Raw genomic sequence first — 19,327 nt, 5'->3', positions numbered from 1 at the left:
GTATGAGAAAATATAAACAAACACTTACATACTCATGACTAATTTGATATGGAGATAATACTTGAAGAAACACATTACAATTTTTTTCTTTTATTTTTTATTTTGAAACCCAGAGAAAGGTTGCAAAAAAAATACAAATGAGCTTTCCCTGATTTATTTGAGAATGAAAGTAGTGAGAGTGTTAATTGCTCAGTTGTGTCCAACTCTTTGTGACCCCATGGACTGTAGCCCTTTAGGCTCCTCTCTCCATAGGATTCTCCAGATAAGAATAGTGAAGGGGTTAGCCATTTCTTTCTCCAGTGGTTAGCCATTTCCCCATCCAGGGATCAAATCCAGGTCTCCTGAATTGCAGGCAGATTCTTTACTGTCCAAACCACCAGGGCAGGAAATGACATTTGAGTGTAAATTACCTCAAAAGCCAAAATAAATAAAATTATTTTCTAACAAGAACATTCTCCTATGTAACATGATAGAACCATAAAAATCAAGATATTAACTTTGCTATCTTATTACCATTTAATCTTCAGACATATCAAGTTTTACCAATGTGTATTAGACTTGAGCCAGTGGTCTGAACAAATATCCTTCATAGCAAAAATTTCCAATCCAGAGTCTTACACTGAACTTGTCGTCCTCTCACTAGTCTCCTCTGATCTAGAGCAGTTCTCGGTCTTTTTAAAATTTTTATGAGTATGCTTCTTTTGAAGATTATGGCCCAGTGACATTGAAAGTTTTCCCTCAATTTAGGTTTGCCTAGTGTTTCCCTAGGATTAGATTTAGGTGATGCCTCTTTGGCAATAATAACACAGTAGCAGTGCTGGGCTTTCACTGCATCCTCTCAGGTGGCACTCGCAGAATTTCAAGGTATTCTATTATTGGTGATGCTAATTTTGATCATTTGATTGAGGAGGTTCTTCTAGGCTTCTCCACTATAAAGTCATTTTCCCATGATAAATACTACGTATTGAAGGTGGAGGTATTAGGAGAGTATGCAAATCCCACTCCTCATCAAAATTTCAACAATCTAGTCATATATTTATGCCACTATGCTATGATCTTATAAATTATTCTCATTCCATGAGTTTACTCCACTAATTCCATTATTTAATATGATGCTTAAATTTATCCAGCTTTGGCCAGTGGAGCTCCTTTTAGCTAGTATCTCTGCTATTTTTATATGCCCTCATCGTTCTTATGTTTGGGCACACTTTCTGGCTTACATTTTCCAGTCTTGGAATCAGCCTTTTCTCCAAGGAGCCCTGATTCCATCTCGTAGAAATATATAATATCTATTTAGAAACCATGATTAATCTAAATAATATATTCAGAAAACACAATCTGGTCAGTAGGTATGCTCATTGGTGGTCAGATGTTATAGGCTGTTTTAGTGGATAGGGCTAGAAATGTGTCTGTTTACACATATACACAGACACATGCATGCAAATCTCACATTTATATTTTTATCTAACCTCCATCTCTCTCTATCTGTATATAGAAATTGTAAGTTCATGTCAATATCTCATCTTCCAATTCAACACTAGGGTTCATCACAGTCTTCTCCTTTTTCACTTTTAAAATACCCATGAAAGTGAAAGTCACTCAGTCATGTCGGACTATACAGTCCATGGAATTCTCCAGGCCAGAATACTGGAATGGGTAGCCTTTCCCTTCTTCAGGAGATCTTCCCAACCCAGGGATTGGACCCAGGTCTCTCACATTGCAGGTGGGATTCTTTACCAGCTGAGCCACAAGAGAACCCTAAAATGCCCATATCCTTTTTCGATATGGAGATTCCAGGTCCCCAGGATAATTAATATATTACTTATTTACCAGTACTCTACAAGTAAACAATTTATTTTCAGGTCTCCCCATCACTCACGTGTATGACAGAGACCCTGTGCATCATCACATCTTGGCTCCTGCTCTCCCTCCCCAGTGCCCTCTGCTCCTCTTCCTGCTATTACCTCCACATCAAGCAGACTCTCTACCCCTGGCACAGATGGCCTCTTGATTTTGCTGTGACTCTACTAAGCGCACTGGAGTATTGAAGAACCTCTTACATTCTTAGAATGTCTGTCTTATTTAGCACTATCAAATAATTTTGTGTATCATCTAGGAATGAAAGAGAAAGAAAAGGAAGATGAGAAACTAAAGATGTCTTCACTGCACTTGCCCACTAGAGAGGGGGATTAAGTTTTCAAAGATGAGAGGGTGCTTTTAATTTTTAGCATTTAGTCCCTCTTACGATTTGATATGTTTAACATGGATGATGTATTACTTTTCCAATTTACAAGATATGTAAAAAGAGTTTAATGGGTGAATACATGTAATCTAAATATTTTCCTTGACAAACAGTTATTTAATTCTGAATATAGAATTGCAGAGTTATATTCTTACCTTTAGGCTTTAAGCAACTATGAATGTGTCAGTTCACTCTAAAAAAAAGAGGAAGAAAAAGAAAGAGAGGTAATAAAATTTGTAAAGGATGCCTCTAAGACTTAGTATGAAATACCATGTCTTTTAAATCAGTCACTGCTGAGAATGATGCAATTTGCATAGTGCAAATACAGGGCATTGTTTTTATTCTAAAGGGAGCCTAAACCATCCAGCTCATGTGGTTATCGTAACAGTGTAGTGAGTACAGGAGATGATTCACTTCTCAGGTTTCCAAGTCAACTGGGCTCCAGAATCCATATACACTTTCTTAGGAATGTCACCTCTCACATGTCTAGAGTCAAAGTGGTCTAACTTTGCAGTATATTAAATCTCAGCAAGCTACCCAGGCCCTCTTTATGTTATTACTGTTCTGTAAGAAACTTCTCCACAAATAATAAACTGCCAACACCAAAAAGTGCCTAAGAGATAGCTGCCATGGAGGGAAAAAATTTATAAATATTCATATTTTATAGAGCAATCAAGATGTTGATGTTAATATTAAAGCAATAACTTTAATTGTATTTCAGCAAACGGATGCCAATTAGGAAACAAATTATCTCACAGAAGCATGTCTTGCACACAGTTTTGCCCTGAAGGTAAGCTGAGGGCTATACCAGCTTCCTGAATTTTAATGCACATGTGAACACCTCCAAAATTATTAAAATTAAAAATAGGCATTTAAAGGGCTTTAAATTATGCGAAAAAGTAAATGATAGCTGCCTGCTTACTGGTAAAGGCAGAATATTTTCTCCCATAGATGGAAAGAGAAAATCACTGGTAAGAAAAAGTAAAGGAGGGCCATTTAGGCTGTTCCTTCAGTGATGGATCTCAGAGTCTCACGTCATTTCTGATAAGGTACACAGAATTGTAAATTGCCGTGCAAACCTCATTTGAACTTTCTAAACTCTCTAAAACTCCACATTCTTAAAAATAACAAGCTTTTATCAATGCCTATCTAGAAAAGCTCTGACCTGAAGGTCCAACAGGATAAGAAATGGGCATGAAAAAACAACTGTTCAAAAGGATCCTAGATACTCGAAGAAAAGGCTGATTATTCATGGTCTCCAGAAACCCTAAGGCATCTAATTCTGGTGTAACATCTCCCAGAAGTTATGGCTCACAGGATAGACTCTGTTCTCTGGGCTCATGCTGTAGAGTTCACTTAAAGCAGAGAGCCTTTGAGCATCCTAAGAACTAGTCCCAGTTTGAACTTTGACTTTATTGCCATGGCAACTTGTACACATTCCTTATAGTACATGGATCATGTTGCAATGTCACTGTTTGTCACAACAGTCTCCCTTACTAGGTTGAAGGCATTTCATGGGAATAACTTCATTTCAGAAGCATTTCTGTGTTTTTAGTGGAACTTGCATTATTCCTCAGGAGAGTATAACTCAGACCTTAGCTGGGATCTCCTTGGCTCTTTTGTTTTTAGGTAAGGTTATTTGGAACACCCATGTCCATGATGTGGGGAGGCCCAATGCCTCCCCTACATTGAGGGAAGTTCCTAGGAACTTAATTTTTCCATAGACCCTCTTGTTTCTGTGTTCGTACCTTTGAACATGTTATTTAGACTCTGACTTAACACACTGGTTTCAACACACACACACACACAATTCGCGTATATATTTTTCCATGAACAAAGTAGATCTTACTGAGGTCTGCTCTGTATACCCAAAATGAATTAGAAATCCCATCTTAGACAACATATCTTGAAACAATCTTGCCAAAAGTCCCAATCATGCATCGCACTTACATACTTCCCTGGTTCCTTTCATTTTCTTCTCTCATTCTCTCTGTCCATTCTACTCCCAATATTCACACTTGAGAATAACACATTTATCTCTATATACCATTCATATTTTTTAGATCTCCAAGTTTCTATAATCATCTCACCCTGAATATCAACCCTGAACACAGTTATCAAGCTATTTTATTTCAAGACGATATCTCTCAGCTAGTAAGAAAAAAATTTTTTTTTAATCTCATCTCATACACCAAGAGAACTGAGAAACATACATAAAGGCCAATCCATTACAAGGTGGTGGTGAGAGTTCAATGCATTAAAAGCTGAAATAACCAACTTAGTGTATGGTTTGTATAGCTGAATAAATTCTAGAGTATGTTTGCCTACCTCAAATTTACAGAATTGTGCAGGCTTGCATATATGGTAGGAACACCAATCTGCATATTGGAAATTAGCAATCACAGTCTTGTCCCTATTCTGGGATTAAATTATTTCTGAGTTAGGAACTCCACATCCTATGAGATACTGAAGACTATTTTGAAACCATTAAACAAGGACTATGGGCTTCCCAGGTGTCTCAGTGGTAAAAGAATCTGCCTGTCAATGCAGGAGACATAGGTTTGATCCCTGGGTGGGGAAGATCCCTTTAAGGAGGAGATGGCAACCCACTCCAGTATTCTTGCCTGGGAAATCCCAAGGACAGAGGAGCCTGGAGGGCTACAATCCATGGGATTACAAAGAGTGGGACAGGACTGAGCACGCACATATGCTGGGCTTAGTGGTGACAGATTAATCCGCCAGGTTATCCTCAGGCTAAAATTATGAGATGTAAACAAAGGTTGAAAATTTCTTCCACATACATCTTTCTTCTTTTTCTCTGACCAGCCGATCTATTTCTAAGTGTTCTTAAGACAAACTTTTGTTTTGTTGCTAATTTCTCTAGAGAGAAATACATCTATGGATTTTGATTCATGTTAAGAACACCATTCTAATAGCTGCTGAATAATCTTTGCAAAACTCTTAGTTTTTATTTTTTACCTTAGGCAGAGGATCCACCAGTAATATCTTTGGTTCATCTGACAAACTCAACCTAATTTGGAAGTTCAAGCCCAGGTTGTGATCAGCTTCCATACAGATAGGGTTTCCAGCCCAGTTTCCAGACTGGGATTTATGTTGGCTCCCAGTCAGCTCTTAAAGTACATGCTCTGCAGGAGCGTCTGCATTTGAAACGCATAATTGCAACCAGCTCCTCAAAGAGGTCTTTCAAATTGCTGAAGAATGGCAATCCAACCTGCTGTGGGACTAAAATAAATGAAGGTCCCAGTTCTTCTATTCTTTTCTGCCTTGACTGCACACAGACTGGTCAGGACAACCATTCCATGAGCTGCTCAAGCATATTATAAGGAAAGAGCCAATGAAACGTAACCCTCTGCCTCTACTGACATTTTTCTCAAATCATGGCCTGTCTGCAACTCATCTGGATTTTATGTCCTTGAAAGTTGTACTAAGATAGTCACCAGCTTTATGGAGTGTGCCAGTGAGAAGATATTTGGAAGCTTTAAAATTAGACCTACAATTCCAAGTCTGAGAAGCTGTTTTCCTATGATAACCAACTGCCAACTACCCTCTCACACAGGCTCTCTTTGAGGCATAAAATTGAATGTACCAAGATGCTTGGTACTTATATTTAGTTAATTGTGGGTGCAATCAGCCAATTGAGGATACAATTAGACACTGCAATTAGCTGCTGTGGTCCAAATTATTGGAGAGAGGCAAAACAGGAAGCCTAGTCATTGCCCCTTTAAAGATGCAGGTCTGTGCATGAAATCACTGATGAAAGTCATTCAAATTAATAAACCCATGGAACCAAAGAGAAAATGGGAAAACAGCATAAGCTAAAACTTATTTCTAGAACAGGCAGATAATAACAGTATTACTTTACATGCAAATGTGTGTGTATTTTTTTATAGTTTACAAATCTGATATCAAAGCTGTTTTATCATAGGTTTATTTTACCAAAAAGATATCCACTTAATCCACAGTTTTGAAGGAAAGATGGAAAAAGGTCTTTCCCACTTGCATATACCAAGTAATGAAGGTTGAGTATTTCCTCTCTTGCTACAATTCTGTAATTTTATAAGGCAAAAGGGAAAAGAAAACTAATATTTACTGATCATCTATATTCAGGGGCCTTTTGTGGACAGGTGACAAGGGATTCTCCAGGCAAGAATATTTAAGTGAGTTGCCATGCCCCCCTCCAGGGGATCTTCCCAACCCAGGGATCAAACCCAAGGTCTCCTGCATTGCAGGCAGATTCTTTACCATCTGAGCCACCACTGAAGCCCCGTACATGTATCCATTCTCCCCCAAACCACCATCTCCTATCCAGGCTGCCATGTAAGATTGAGCAGAGTTCCTTGTGCTATACAGTAGCTCCTTGTTGGTCATTCATTTTTAATAAAGCAGTGTGTACGTGCCCAGTCCTAACTTCCTAACTATCCCTTCTCCCACTCCTCTGGAACCACATTTTCTAAGTCTGTAAGTCTGTTTCTGTTTTGTAAATATGTTAATTTGTCTCATTCCTTTTTAGGTTCCCCAGATATTTCTCCTTCTTTGTCTGATTTAATTCATTCAATATGATAATCTCTAGGTCCATCCATGTTACTGCAAGTGGCTTTATTTCATTCTTCTTCATGGTTGTGAATAATGCCATCTCTAACACCTGAAAATATAGTTTGAAAGGGGTGGACACTCCCAGAAAATGTCAATCTGTTAATATACGTGGGTCTAAGACACTAAGAAAAGGATTCCTTTACTTGGTGAGAGATCACATGGCTAATGAATGACACCTTCATAGCTGTGATCCTATTATATACATTCCCCTAGTGTTATATACATAGCACTTCACGTTTGTTATCATTCCTCAAAATATTTGGGAGAGAGCAGGGAACTGCTTTGATGATTTGCTAGTGAGTTCTTCTGTAGAATTTTAATTTTGAATTATGTCTTTGTTTCAGCATTTAATTAAATTCTATTTTAGAAATTCACCAAAATGGTGAAAAGAGGGTGAAAGATAAATGGTCATATGGAATTCAATGCTTTTTAATTACAGGAATCCATTCACTTTGTAATATCTGTGTAACAATTCCTTAATGAAATTGAATTATTTCTTTTAAAATTGACTTAATTAATGATTCAATTTATATTAGATTGATTTTATAATACAATTTTAACTATAATAGCAAAGTTTAAAGTTTCTTTAAAAAGAGACTTTTAAGAACTATTAAAATCTGAACGTCTTTGAAATGGAAGTTTATATGGAAAAAGAGAGATGGGTTAGTTAAGACACTCAAAATTTTACTACTCTATTTTGTTTAAGGAAAAATGCAATAATTTTGTACTATAATTAATTTTAGGGCTTTAAAAATCCAATTATTTCCTGAATAAGCTATTAAACTTATTTCCTTATGTAAAAAGTGAACTGGACGGCTTAGAGAAGAATGATTTTACAGTATTTAATAGGCTTTTAGTCTATTAATGAAACCCAAAACTTGCAACCTGCCAGGTTCTAAGAACTGCTCACATTAAACCCGCCTTCTATTCTGCCTAAACCTGGTCTAGGCCGTAAGTCTTATGCTCTGTGTTTAAGAGCTTGTTCATAATAATAGTTCACCGAAAGGTTATAGCATAGATTAAAGGAGTTAATTCTCTTTCCCAATTTTTCACAGATTCTCTCTAAGGAAGCATGTATTGGCTGTCCCCTGGCAGTCAGCTTTTCAGAAACTTCAAAGCCCGGGAAAACACCTGAAAATCTCCCAATAGAAAAAGGAGTGGCAACAAAACTTACATTTTTAAATGTCCTCAACTTTAAGAAAGGTCCTGCATGTACAAGAAGAAAGTGTATATTTACTCCCTTACAAATATGTGGAAATCAGAAAAAATCCAGAATAACATTGATTCATTTACCATTTAGTCATCCATCTTTTCCGTATTTGTTTTCTATTGCTGCTACAACCATTTTCCACAAATTTTGTGGCTAAAAGTAACACAAGGGCTTCCATGTGGCTCAGTGGTAAATAATCCACCTGCCAAGATGGAAACGTGGGTTCAGTCCCTGGGTCAGGAAGATCCCCTGGAGAAGGAAATGGCAACCCACTCCAGTATTCTTGCTTGGGAAATCTCATGCACGGAGAAGCCTTACAGTCCTTGGGGTCTCAGAGTCAGATATAACTCAGAAACTAAAGAACAACAGCTAAAGCAACATCAACTTACTGTCTTACGATTCTGAAGCTTAGATATCTAAAATGAGTTGGCAGGGCTCATTGTTTATGGAAGTTTTAGTAAAAAGTCCATATCCTTGTCTTCTCCTGCTCCCAGAGGCTGCCCACAATTCTTGGATCATATCCTCATATCACTCCAGTCTCCACTGCCATCAGCCCATCTCCTTTTCTGGTTCTGACCCTCCTGCCTCTTTCATTGGGACCACACAGATAATCCAGAAAAATGTCATCTCAAGATTTTTAATTTATTCACATCTGCAAAATCTACATTGAGAGGTTTCAGGGATTCAGATGTGCACATCTTTGAGGAGCCATTATTCAGCCCACTTAAAGTTCATATAGAAGCCATTTCAGGTTACCAACTCTTTCCTTGAATGGAAAAGAGAAGAGAGTAGGAAAATAGTATTCTCAGTTCTTTTTTCCCCATTTTCTCAACTCCTTTCTTCATCCTCGCATACCCAAGCCTATACGTGCTTTTACTTGCACACACACAAACACACAGAGTTATATTCACACAATCAGTCACAAAAAGTGCCTAATTCCATTCTTGAAAGGCAACAGTCTATTTTAAAGATTTGAACGTCTCCTGAACAATCAATAAAAGGGAGTACATATATATATTTGGAGGGGAAAAAAAGATATCAATAATGTTTTGATACATCAAAGACTACATCTACCCTTATACACACACCCTTCATATTATAAAAGATCCAGAAAAATAAAGAGAAAAAAGTGAAAGTAAAAGTCCACCCTACCAGACCTAGTTATCTGAAGCTCCCCAGAACAAGTCTCTTTTAGCTTATAGAATTAACGTTTTGAAGCCCTGAGTCAATTTATTTTCCATATCACCCACTTCCTTCCCTTTTCCCTTCTAATCCCAGGTTTTTGGAAAGAAGATGGAAAAACAAGAGCAAATTTGTATTTTCTATCTCTTACCTGGCCACTGAGGAAAGTACTGCTTCTTGGGGCCAGTTAGTGGAGATGGTTCTCTCAACTTTGAAAAAGAGTTTAGTACTAATCTATAGATACTATATATTTGCTCTTCAGCCCAGCATTTTTATTGTAGTTCAATACTCCACGCCCCTGTCCAATAAAATCCTCTTTTCCTCTTCCTTAAGTCTAGAAACAACTGAGAGACCAATGGCCAGTCAGTCAATCAGTCAGTTCAGTTGCTCAGTCGATCTGACTCTGCAACCCCATGGACTGCAGCATGCCAAGCTTCCCTGTCCATTCCCAACTCCCAGAGCTTGCTCAAACTCATGTCCATGAGTTGGTGATGCCATCCAACCATCTCATCCTCTGTCATCCCCTTCTCCTCCTACCTTTAATCTTTCCCAGCATCAGGGTCTTTTCTAATGAGTCAGTACTTTGCATCAGGTGGCCAAAGTATTTGGAGCTTCAGCTTCAACATCAGTCCTTCCAATGAATATTCAGGACTGATTTCCTTTAGGATTGACTGGTTTGATCTCCTTGTTGTCCAAGGGACTCTCAAAAGTCTTCTCCAACACCACAGTTCAAAAGCATAAATCCTTCGGCACTCAGCTTTCTTTATGGTCTAATTCTCACATCCATACACGACTACTGGAAAAACCACAGCTGTGACTAGATGGACCTTTGTCGGTAATGTCTCTGCTTTTTAATATGCTGCCTTGCTTTGTCATAATTTTTCTTCCAATTTTTAATTGGAAGAAATTAATTTCTTTTAATTTCATGGCTGCAGTCACAATCTGCAGTGATTTGGGACCCCAAGAAAGCAAAGTCTCTTACTGTTTCCATTATTTCCCCATCTATTTGGCATGAAGTGATGGGACCAGATGCCTTGATCTTAGTTTTTTGAATGTTGAGTTGAATGTGAAGCCAGCTTTTTCACTCTCTTCTTTCACTTTCATCAAGAAGCTCTTTAGTTCCTCTTCACTTTCTGTCAAAGGGTGGTGTCATCTGTATATCTGAAGTTATTAATATTTCTCCTGGCAATCTTGATTCCATCTTGTGCTTCATCTAGTCTGCGATTTCTCATGATGTACTCTGCATATAAGTTAAATAAGCAGGGTGACAATATACAGCCTTGCTGTACTCCTTTCCCAATTTGGAACCAGCCTGTTGTTCCATGTCTGGTTCTAACTGTTGCTTCTTGACCTGCATATAGGTATCTCAGAAAACAGGTCTGTTAGTCCCATCTCTTTAAGAATTTCCATAGTCTGTTGTGATCCACACAGTCAAAGGCTTTAGCTAGTCAAGTGGAGGTCAGAATCTAACCTTTGTTTCCATAAGGGTAATTAGAAATTGTGGTTTTTTTAAAATCTGACACCAAATGGGCATTCTACCACTTCACTCCTAAATTAAAACTTAGAATAAGACCATAGCAGCTGACTTTGACAATGTGTCCAGTTTATTTTGAATGTGAGCTGAGGAGAAAAAATGGGCTGTATATATTGGGTATGGGGCTTCCCAGATAGTGCTAATGATAAAGAACCTACCTGTGGTGCAGGAACATAAGAGAGGTGAGTTTGATTTCTGGATTGGGAAGATCCATGGGAAGAGGGCATGGCAACCTCCTCCTGTATCTTTGCCTGGAGAATACCATGCACAGAGGAGCCTGGTGGGCTATAGTTCATAGGGTCGCAAACAGCCAGACTTGACTGAAGTGACTTAACACGCACGTACGTGTTGGGTGTCCCTGGTTTCCTCTCCCAAAGTCACTAATCAGATAGATTATGGCATCTCTTCCCCGAGGGAAGAGTGAGTGGTAATTTGGGAGAGGCTGAAATTACTTTCAGCTTCATGGAGAATTAAATGAATAAAACCCTCACTTTGGAAACAAGTCAGATTGGCGAGGGGAAAGTGTCCCGTTCTAAGAGGGAAATTTTCTTCCCAAAAGGAATGACAAGAAGTCTAAATCCTCTCAGCCAGTCCTATGAGTCCTCTGAAATGAAAACTTTCTTTAAAAGCCAACCATAATGAAACAATTTAAAATTGTTGTATTGCCAAGTAGGAAAACAGTGAAAGAAGGCATCCGAAAAGATAACAAAGTAGAGTATGGAAACATTGGGAAGATTAACTTGTTTGGCACAAGGACCTGCATGTTTCGAGTTAGTTAAGAGAACTAAAGAAAAAAAAATCTTTAAGGTGAGATATTAAGTTTTATCCTCTGTGCATCTGATGAATGACAGAGGACTGAACACATAGGCACTCTATACCTGTCAATTAAATTGAAAGAAAATTCAGAGAGCTTTACTTGATGGGACTATTTCACTGGGTAAGAAACAAACTGTTCATAGACTCCAAACCTATTACAGGTGTGAAGTCCAGAGGCAGGACATTATGGGATGGCTTAAGGAGTAAAAATGAGAAACCTGTTTAACCTTTAACATGACTGTTTTTTAACAGTGTTTCCAGAAGACAGGGGATTGGTTAAAACTGATTATCTTACTTCATTCAAGGAATATGACTTAAGTTTCATTCATGATTATCAGAAACAGTTTGGATTTCACTTGCATTCATAAAATAAGCTAGATTTAATTTCGCTTATGGGGTTTAAATGGTTTTGTCTGACCCAGGGATTTTCAAGTCTGGTCTCCATTTTATCTTCCCAGTTAGTTGACAGGTCTTTGTTAATGTGTTTACCTTTCCTGTTTTGTATCTAACATATGCATTCCCAAAAGCCCTTTCATATCTAACAATTTTCTATTCTTTTCATTCTTTTCTTTTTGATTTGGGGGTTATAATAGCATGTGGGATCTTAGTTCCCCAATCAGGGATCAAACCTGTGCCTTCTGTATAGGGACTGCAGTGTCCTAACCACTGACCTGCAGGGGAATAATCTTCTACTTTAAGTGAACAATTTTCTATTTTAAGTGAATCCTCTCATTTCCTCCCTAACCAGACCTGCAACCAATTGTTTTGTCTTCTTCTGGATAGTTTTCTGACACATTTTTTTTTTTTAATTGCTTTCACCTCATTAACAAGCTCCCAATGAGCCCTTTCATATACTACCTTAATGCACAAAGTTGGTGTGAGTTCCAGAAGGGATGATGTTTTGTAGGGAAATCCAGGGCTGGGTTTCAGGTATTCTTAATCCTGTCTATATGAGAAGCAACAGTCAGATAATTTCAAAAGCATATGCCTTTAGGTTTCAAGCTGTTCATGTTTGCAAACCAGACAGGCACCCTTAATACCACTGCTGGTTTATTGACACAAACTCTTTGCTTCCCACAGCTTGTAATTGAATCCCCCCACTGCTTAATTGGAAATAGAATGACTCCACAACCAGATTTGAAACATCTTCTGAAGCTGGTGGGAACATCAGCACTCCCTTTTAAAAATAAAAATTATATCATTAACTGTGTTAAGCGAAGATTGGTGTTGTGTTGAATATCAGGAAATGAGAGAACCCAAGGACTGTCTGAAAACAGGGCAATTAGGGATGGCTTCTGTTTTACAACGTGTGTACACATGGCCTCCTTTCTCCCCAAAGCATAAAGGCTAAAGTGGGCTTAGTTTGTACCTTGTTGAAGTCCTAATGTTTGCAGTATTCTGATCCCTTTAAAAATTCTTTCTCTTAAACTTATTCATATCCTGTGACTAGGAATTGCATTCAAACAAATAATTGCCAAGCTCCTATTGCAAGACAGACACTAATCTAGGCATCAAAGATAAATATTGTACAAGAGAGAATAAAAAGAAAAGAACAAGAAGGTAAATTTTATGCTGTTTATATAATATATGCAAATATTTACATATATTTCCATTCTATCAAACTGTACAGAGAAAAATGAATCTTTGATTATTTCTAATGACTTTAAAAAAACTTTTGTTTTGCTGTAAGTTTCTATATACTTCTTGCTTGTGGCAGAATGCACATAATGTAAGGTTTGCAATTATAACAATTTTTAAGTGCACTATTCAGCGGCATAACACAGTGGCATTCACAATGTTGTTCAACCGTCACTGTTATCTACTTCATGAAGACTCCCCTTCTGTTTGTCTCTTTTTTGGAATATAATTGACATACAGCATTATGTTAGTTTCAGGTGCAGAACATAATTCAATGTTTGTATATATTGTGAGGTAAACATGTGACTATTCATTGTTGGTTATAGTAATAATAAATTTGCAGTAAATTAAATAATTTCAAAAGCAAATGAGTAAAATAAATTATCTTATCTATGGTAAGGTTGTGTGCTTAGATGTTCAGTCATGTCTGACTCTTTGCAACCCCATGAACTGTAGTCCGCGAGGCTCCTCTGTCCATGGGATTCTCCAGGTAAGAATGCTGGAGTGGGTTGCCATGCCCTCCTCCAGGGGATCTTCCCAATCCAGGGATCTAAACCAGGTCTCCCACACTGGAGGCAGATTCTTTACTAGCTGAGCCACTAGGGAAGACCAGTAAGGTATTATGCAGACAATAAAGTAGTAACTTTGAAGTCTACTGAATGCCACAAAAGAGCATGTAAATAAGTGGAGGAGTATAGCATGACTTAGATGTTTTAAGTATATTTTAATAAATCAAAGATGATACATAATAATAATCAGTGTTCAAGGGCTTATGTATAACCACAAGCATTGAGATTTTATGTAAGTTACCCTCTAACAATTTGTTTTAAATGATTATTTTATTTTTAAAGAAACATTTATCATGCTAGTTAATATCATATTTTAAAATATGGCATCAGCCATCCATCAGCCTGCCCCAGCACTGCTCCACACCACCGCTTCCATCCTACACGACAGGGGTTGTGAGGTTTAAGTGGTTATGAACCTGGACTCCAGCGTCAGTCTGCTTGATGTCCTATCCTGCCTCAGACATTCATCACTGTATACACCTGGGGACTCTGTGTGTTAAATGTAATCTAACTACTCTGCCAGAGAGGAGAAACATTATTATTCCCATTATACAGATAAGGAAAAGAGTTATGGCATTTTCTAAAAGTTTACCAGAAAGAGAAAAGAGTCAGAAAGAGAAAGCAAATATCAGATACTACCACACATATGTGGAATCTGGAAAAATGATACAGGTGAATCTATTTCCAGGGAAGGAACAGAGATACAGATGTTAAGAACTGACACGTGGACACAGAAGGGTAAGGGGAGGGTGGAACAAACTGGGAAATTAGGATGGGTGCTTATACACTACCATGCGCGAAATAGCTAGTGGGGACTTGCTATTCAGCAGGAGCCTCACAGGGAGCTGAGCCGAGTGCTCTGGGATGATCTGGAGGGGTGGGTTGGCAGGAAGTAGTGGGAGGTCCAAGAGGGAAAGGATACATGTATACATATAATTGATTCATTGTACAGCAGAAATGAACACAACAGTGTGAGGTAACTAAAAAATACTTTAAAAATAAAAATACTTTAATAAAAAATACTTTTTATTTAAAAAATAAAAAATACTTTAAAAGTTTAGCAGATTGTCTAGCTTTAAAATAATAACAGCTAGCATTTACTGCATATTTACTATTTCCTGGCTTCTCATCTCGCCTTGTTTTCCGCCCTTCCTTACTTCAGAGGCCCCTCCCTCGTCTGATCTCCTTACTTGGACACTTGCGTTGGGGACCCTGTCCTGTCACCACGTCAAGTCCCAGATGCTTCACTGGGATCCCACACACTAAGCCTGCACATGTGGTAGGGTGGTGGCAGTCACTGGCTCTTTCCCCTCACCATGGCAGCAGAGGTCTTGGTATTTCTGGTCTCCACATGGCTCTCCAACAACCTCTCCCCTAGCTCATAAGATACAGCCTACATATGCATTTGGTTGTCTGGTAGCCAGCCATATACATTTGATATATTCAGATGTGTAGTATACGACCCTCCACTTGGACCATCACACTGGACTCTACAAATATTATTTTTTGTGTTGGGAACAAAAAGATGGAGGAAAACAATTCGAGGTGAATAAAAGAACCAGTAGGATCATAATGCTTTAGTAATACTCTATTGTGCCTCCACGATTTGACTGCATAGCTGAAGGAATTACAACAATCACAGCAGCTTTGACTGGTCCTCTCTGGAAATTGCTTTCTGCTAAAGAGAGTTGTTGGGTTTCCCAAGTGGCACAGTGGTCAAGAATCCATGTGCCACTGCAGGAAGACAGGTTTGATCCCTGGGTCAGGAAGATCCCCTGGAGGAGGAAATGGCAACCCATTCAAATAACCCTGCCTGGAAAATTGCATGGAGCGTGGAACCTGGCAGGCTACAATCCATGGGGTCTGCAGCTGCTGCTGCTGCTGCTAAGTCACTTCAGTCGTGTCCGACTCTGTGCGACCCCATAAACGGCAGCCCACCAGGCTCCCCTGTCCCTGGGATTCTCCAGGCAAGAACACTGGAGTGGGTTGCCATTTCCTCGAGTTGGATACAAATGAGCAACTGAGCATGAGCATGAGCAAAGGGAACTGTCTCCCCAAAAGGAGAGACTCTCATCTCAATTTAGGACAACTCAGAAGGGTCCTCTGAGGTCTAGAGCTCCCAGTGGGGTTGGCAGAGACCTTGTGACTGCTTTACACCGCAACTTCTCACTCTGCCTAATCTAGTTTCCTTGTGGACCCCGAGACTGCTTACCAATAATCTGCCTTCATGTTCGTCTCCGTCTCAGAGTCACTTCCCTGCTAACCAACCAGCCACAATGTTTATAATTATTATTTTACTATTTGGCTTGTTCCAGGCATTTTCCATAAATCATTTCATTCAATTCTCACAACTCTCTGATGTAGTAGGTGTGCTTTTTAATAGTCATTTTTTAAAATGCTGAAGCTGAAAGTTACTCAGTCCATATGGCTGAGTAACTGAAGGTTATGTGTTTAATAGGGGAGTAAGGACTTGCACTATTAATTAGCTTTTAGACCTCTCTCTACCTATGTAGGCATTCCTTAGAATTTGAAATGATATTTTCATTCACGATTCACTTATTCATCTACCATTTTTTTATGCCAATCAACTGTAAGGGAGAGAATTAATCTGGATCCATTCAAGACTGTGCTTTGAAAAAGTCCCACTGGACTACCAGGCAATTCCCTGAAAAAGTTCATGTAGTTATCATTTCCATAATTTGTATAACAGGAAAGAAAGTAGGACAGGATGCTGACAATATCCAAGAAGGAAAAAAAAAAAAATGCTGTGTTTAAAAAGTAGGAAAACACCAGTTCTTTTCACTAGGTCCTGTGCAGAGTCTTATCATGCAAGTGTCCTTTGACACCCTAAAGCTGGGGTTTGGTAGAAGGTTGGTAGTAAGAGCATACTGTGCTGATAAAACAAAAACCCATGGACTCACACGGGTAGTAGACTGACTCTCAGGCTGACATAAGTCCTAAACGAACTATCTTTTTGCCTAATTATGCTTCCTTAATAACCTGCATAACCAAGCAATTGTTACTTTTTGTGTGTGTGTGTGGGAGGGAAGGAGTAGGGCAATGTTAGGGTGATAATTTAGAGATTTCCAAGGGATATTGTATCTGAAAAGTCTTTCTAGGAATTAGTATAGGTGAGTAAAACTTTTTTAGCAGCTCCTGTGCATAATAAGTCTTCTTATTCTGGCCTCAGAGCCCAAACTTAAAACATTCCTTCTGTTTGGAGGCATCATTAATCTCATCCTAATAATTCCAACTCTTCCTCAAGAGGAGTGATGTTAAGTAAATTCTTGAAGGCTATCATCCTTGGTTAGAAGAAGGCAATGGCGCCCCACTCCAGTACTCTTGCCTGGAAAATCCCATGGACAGAGGAGCCTGGTAGGCTACAGTCCATGGGGTCACTAAGAGTCGGACACGACTGAGTGACTTCACTTTCACTTTTCACTTTCATGCATTGGAGAAGGAAATGGCAACCCACTCCAGTGTTCTTGCCTGGAGAATCCCAGGGACAGGGGAGCCTGTTGGGCTGCCGTCTATGGGGTCGCACAGTCAGACACGACTGAAGTGACTTAGCAGCAGCTGCAGCATCATCCTTGGTTACTCCCTCCATGATCCAGTTAGGTTAATCATCCTTGCTTTGTATAGGTTGTACTGTTCCCATTACACAAGTGTTTGGAATTAAAGGGCTAGATCCTGTTTCCCCAGCTTCATTCTCAAATTGTTATATTTCTCAGGGCTTCAACCTCCTCATCTATAAAATGGGAATACATCCTCCTATCCTAGAGGACAGCTGTAATTATTTTAATTGCTTCTAGTAAATTCCTAGCCAGGGTAGTCTTGTGAAATTTTAACTCTCTTCCTTCTGCACATAATTGAAAATAATTTTTTATGGAAAGGATGGTCTGGGAAGACCAGTTTAACCTTTGCAATCCAATCCCTTCTCAGGTTTCAAGTGGGGAGCAGTTAGTAACTGCTTCAGCTCTGCCCAATGCCTGACTCTTGCCCCTGTTCCTCTATAGACAATAGAGCAGCCTGAGGGATACCACTGGTCAATAACAGCCTTTTTCTGGGAAGGAGTTAATAAAGGGACAGCTTAATACTCTTGTTGATGAGGAAGTTTGGGTTCTTACTGCCTTAAGGACCTGGCAGTTTAAAAAAAGAGAGAAAGAGACAGACAGAGACATTAAAAATGAAGAATACAGGTTCGTCCAACCAGGTCCCTCCCATCCAAGAAAGAAGCCTGGGAAAGCTACCCCAAACTCCTGGCTCCTTCCCGCCTTCTGAAAAACCCTCACAGGTTCAAGATGTCCTAGTGAGTGTTCACTGGAGTCTAACACTTGGTCTTAAACCTACTGGCTTGGCAGAGGGCTCAGTGTGCAATTGGATGCAGTCTGAAGCGAACTGGAAAACAACAGCTTTCAACACCAGAGAAAATGATACGCCATTCAACAAAAGTCCCCTATCATCCGCTTTGTGATTGAAAATGAGGTGGGGAGCGGTTTCCCGAATACTGTATATTACTGAGCAGATGTATAAGAATCAAAGGGAAAATGGTTGCCAGGGAGACAGGACACTCATGCCAACTCTGTCGCAGACTCATCATAAAACGTCTCCAGGGGGCATTGCATAGCCACAAGCACAGACAGGAACACAGCCAAGCCAGGGATCCAGATGTTGCCCTTGGAACCAGGCGCCATTTCGGGAGTTGGCATCTGCCTTCTGCCAAACAGAATGTGTGTGGCCACATCTGCTCACCGCAGAAAGTTAACACACATTAAAAGCAGAGGAAAGGTTGCCATAAAGTAACAATTTGGCACCGTGCATGAGGAAGGTAGTAAATATTAGATAACTCTTCTGTTAACCCTAAGTTCATTCTTCACTGTTCTTTCCTCACTCATAATTCATGGATATCCTCTCTCTCATTAATTCCATTCTGTTCATCTGAAAACAATCTTGTTTGCAAATAATACCTGAATAATTTACAATCTATCTAAGTGCATATAACAGCAAAGGAGAAAGTAAGTTGGAATGGAATAGTGTCTCCAATTAACTCCATAAAATGCAGCTTTTTCTTTACAGCTCTTAAAGAAGACATGATATACATTTGTCTCTGAGACTCTGCCATCAAATTGCTATCTCCAATACAAACAGTGGGTGACAACAAGGTATTTCCAAGTGTTTATGTTCACTTTCATCTACTCTCACTTGGAATGATGAGACTTTTGAACAATAAGTTACGTTATTTTAACAGCCCAAGAACTTTTTTATGACCAGAGAAAAGTTCAATGAGGCATAATTTAAATGTGTGCTGTACCTGATTCTGTATATATGTCTAGCATTTTCATAGCTTACAAGACTTTTTCACTTCTTTTGCATGTTCTTCTCAACCTGTCTCTAGCAGTTGGTTAGAACAGGTACTATGCATCTTTTCTAAGTTGAAGATACTGAAGCCAGAGAAGTTTAAAGGTTTCTTCAAAGTCAAGTCAAGGCAGTAATAAGAGAAAGATTTATGATGAGACTACCGT

Source organism: Capricornis sumatraensis, chromosome 20 (assembly GCF_032405125.1).
Source record: "Capricornis sumatraensis isolate serow.1 chromosome 20, serow.2, whole genome shotgun sequence".
Lineage (NCBI taxonomy): Eukaryota > Metazoa > Chordata > Mammalia > Artiodactyla > Bovidae > Capricornis > Capricornis sumatraensis.
The sequence above is the reverse complement of the archived record's forward strand: the minus strand, read 5'-3'. Positions refer to the sequence as shown.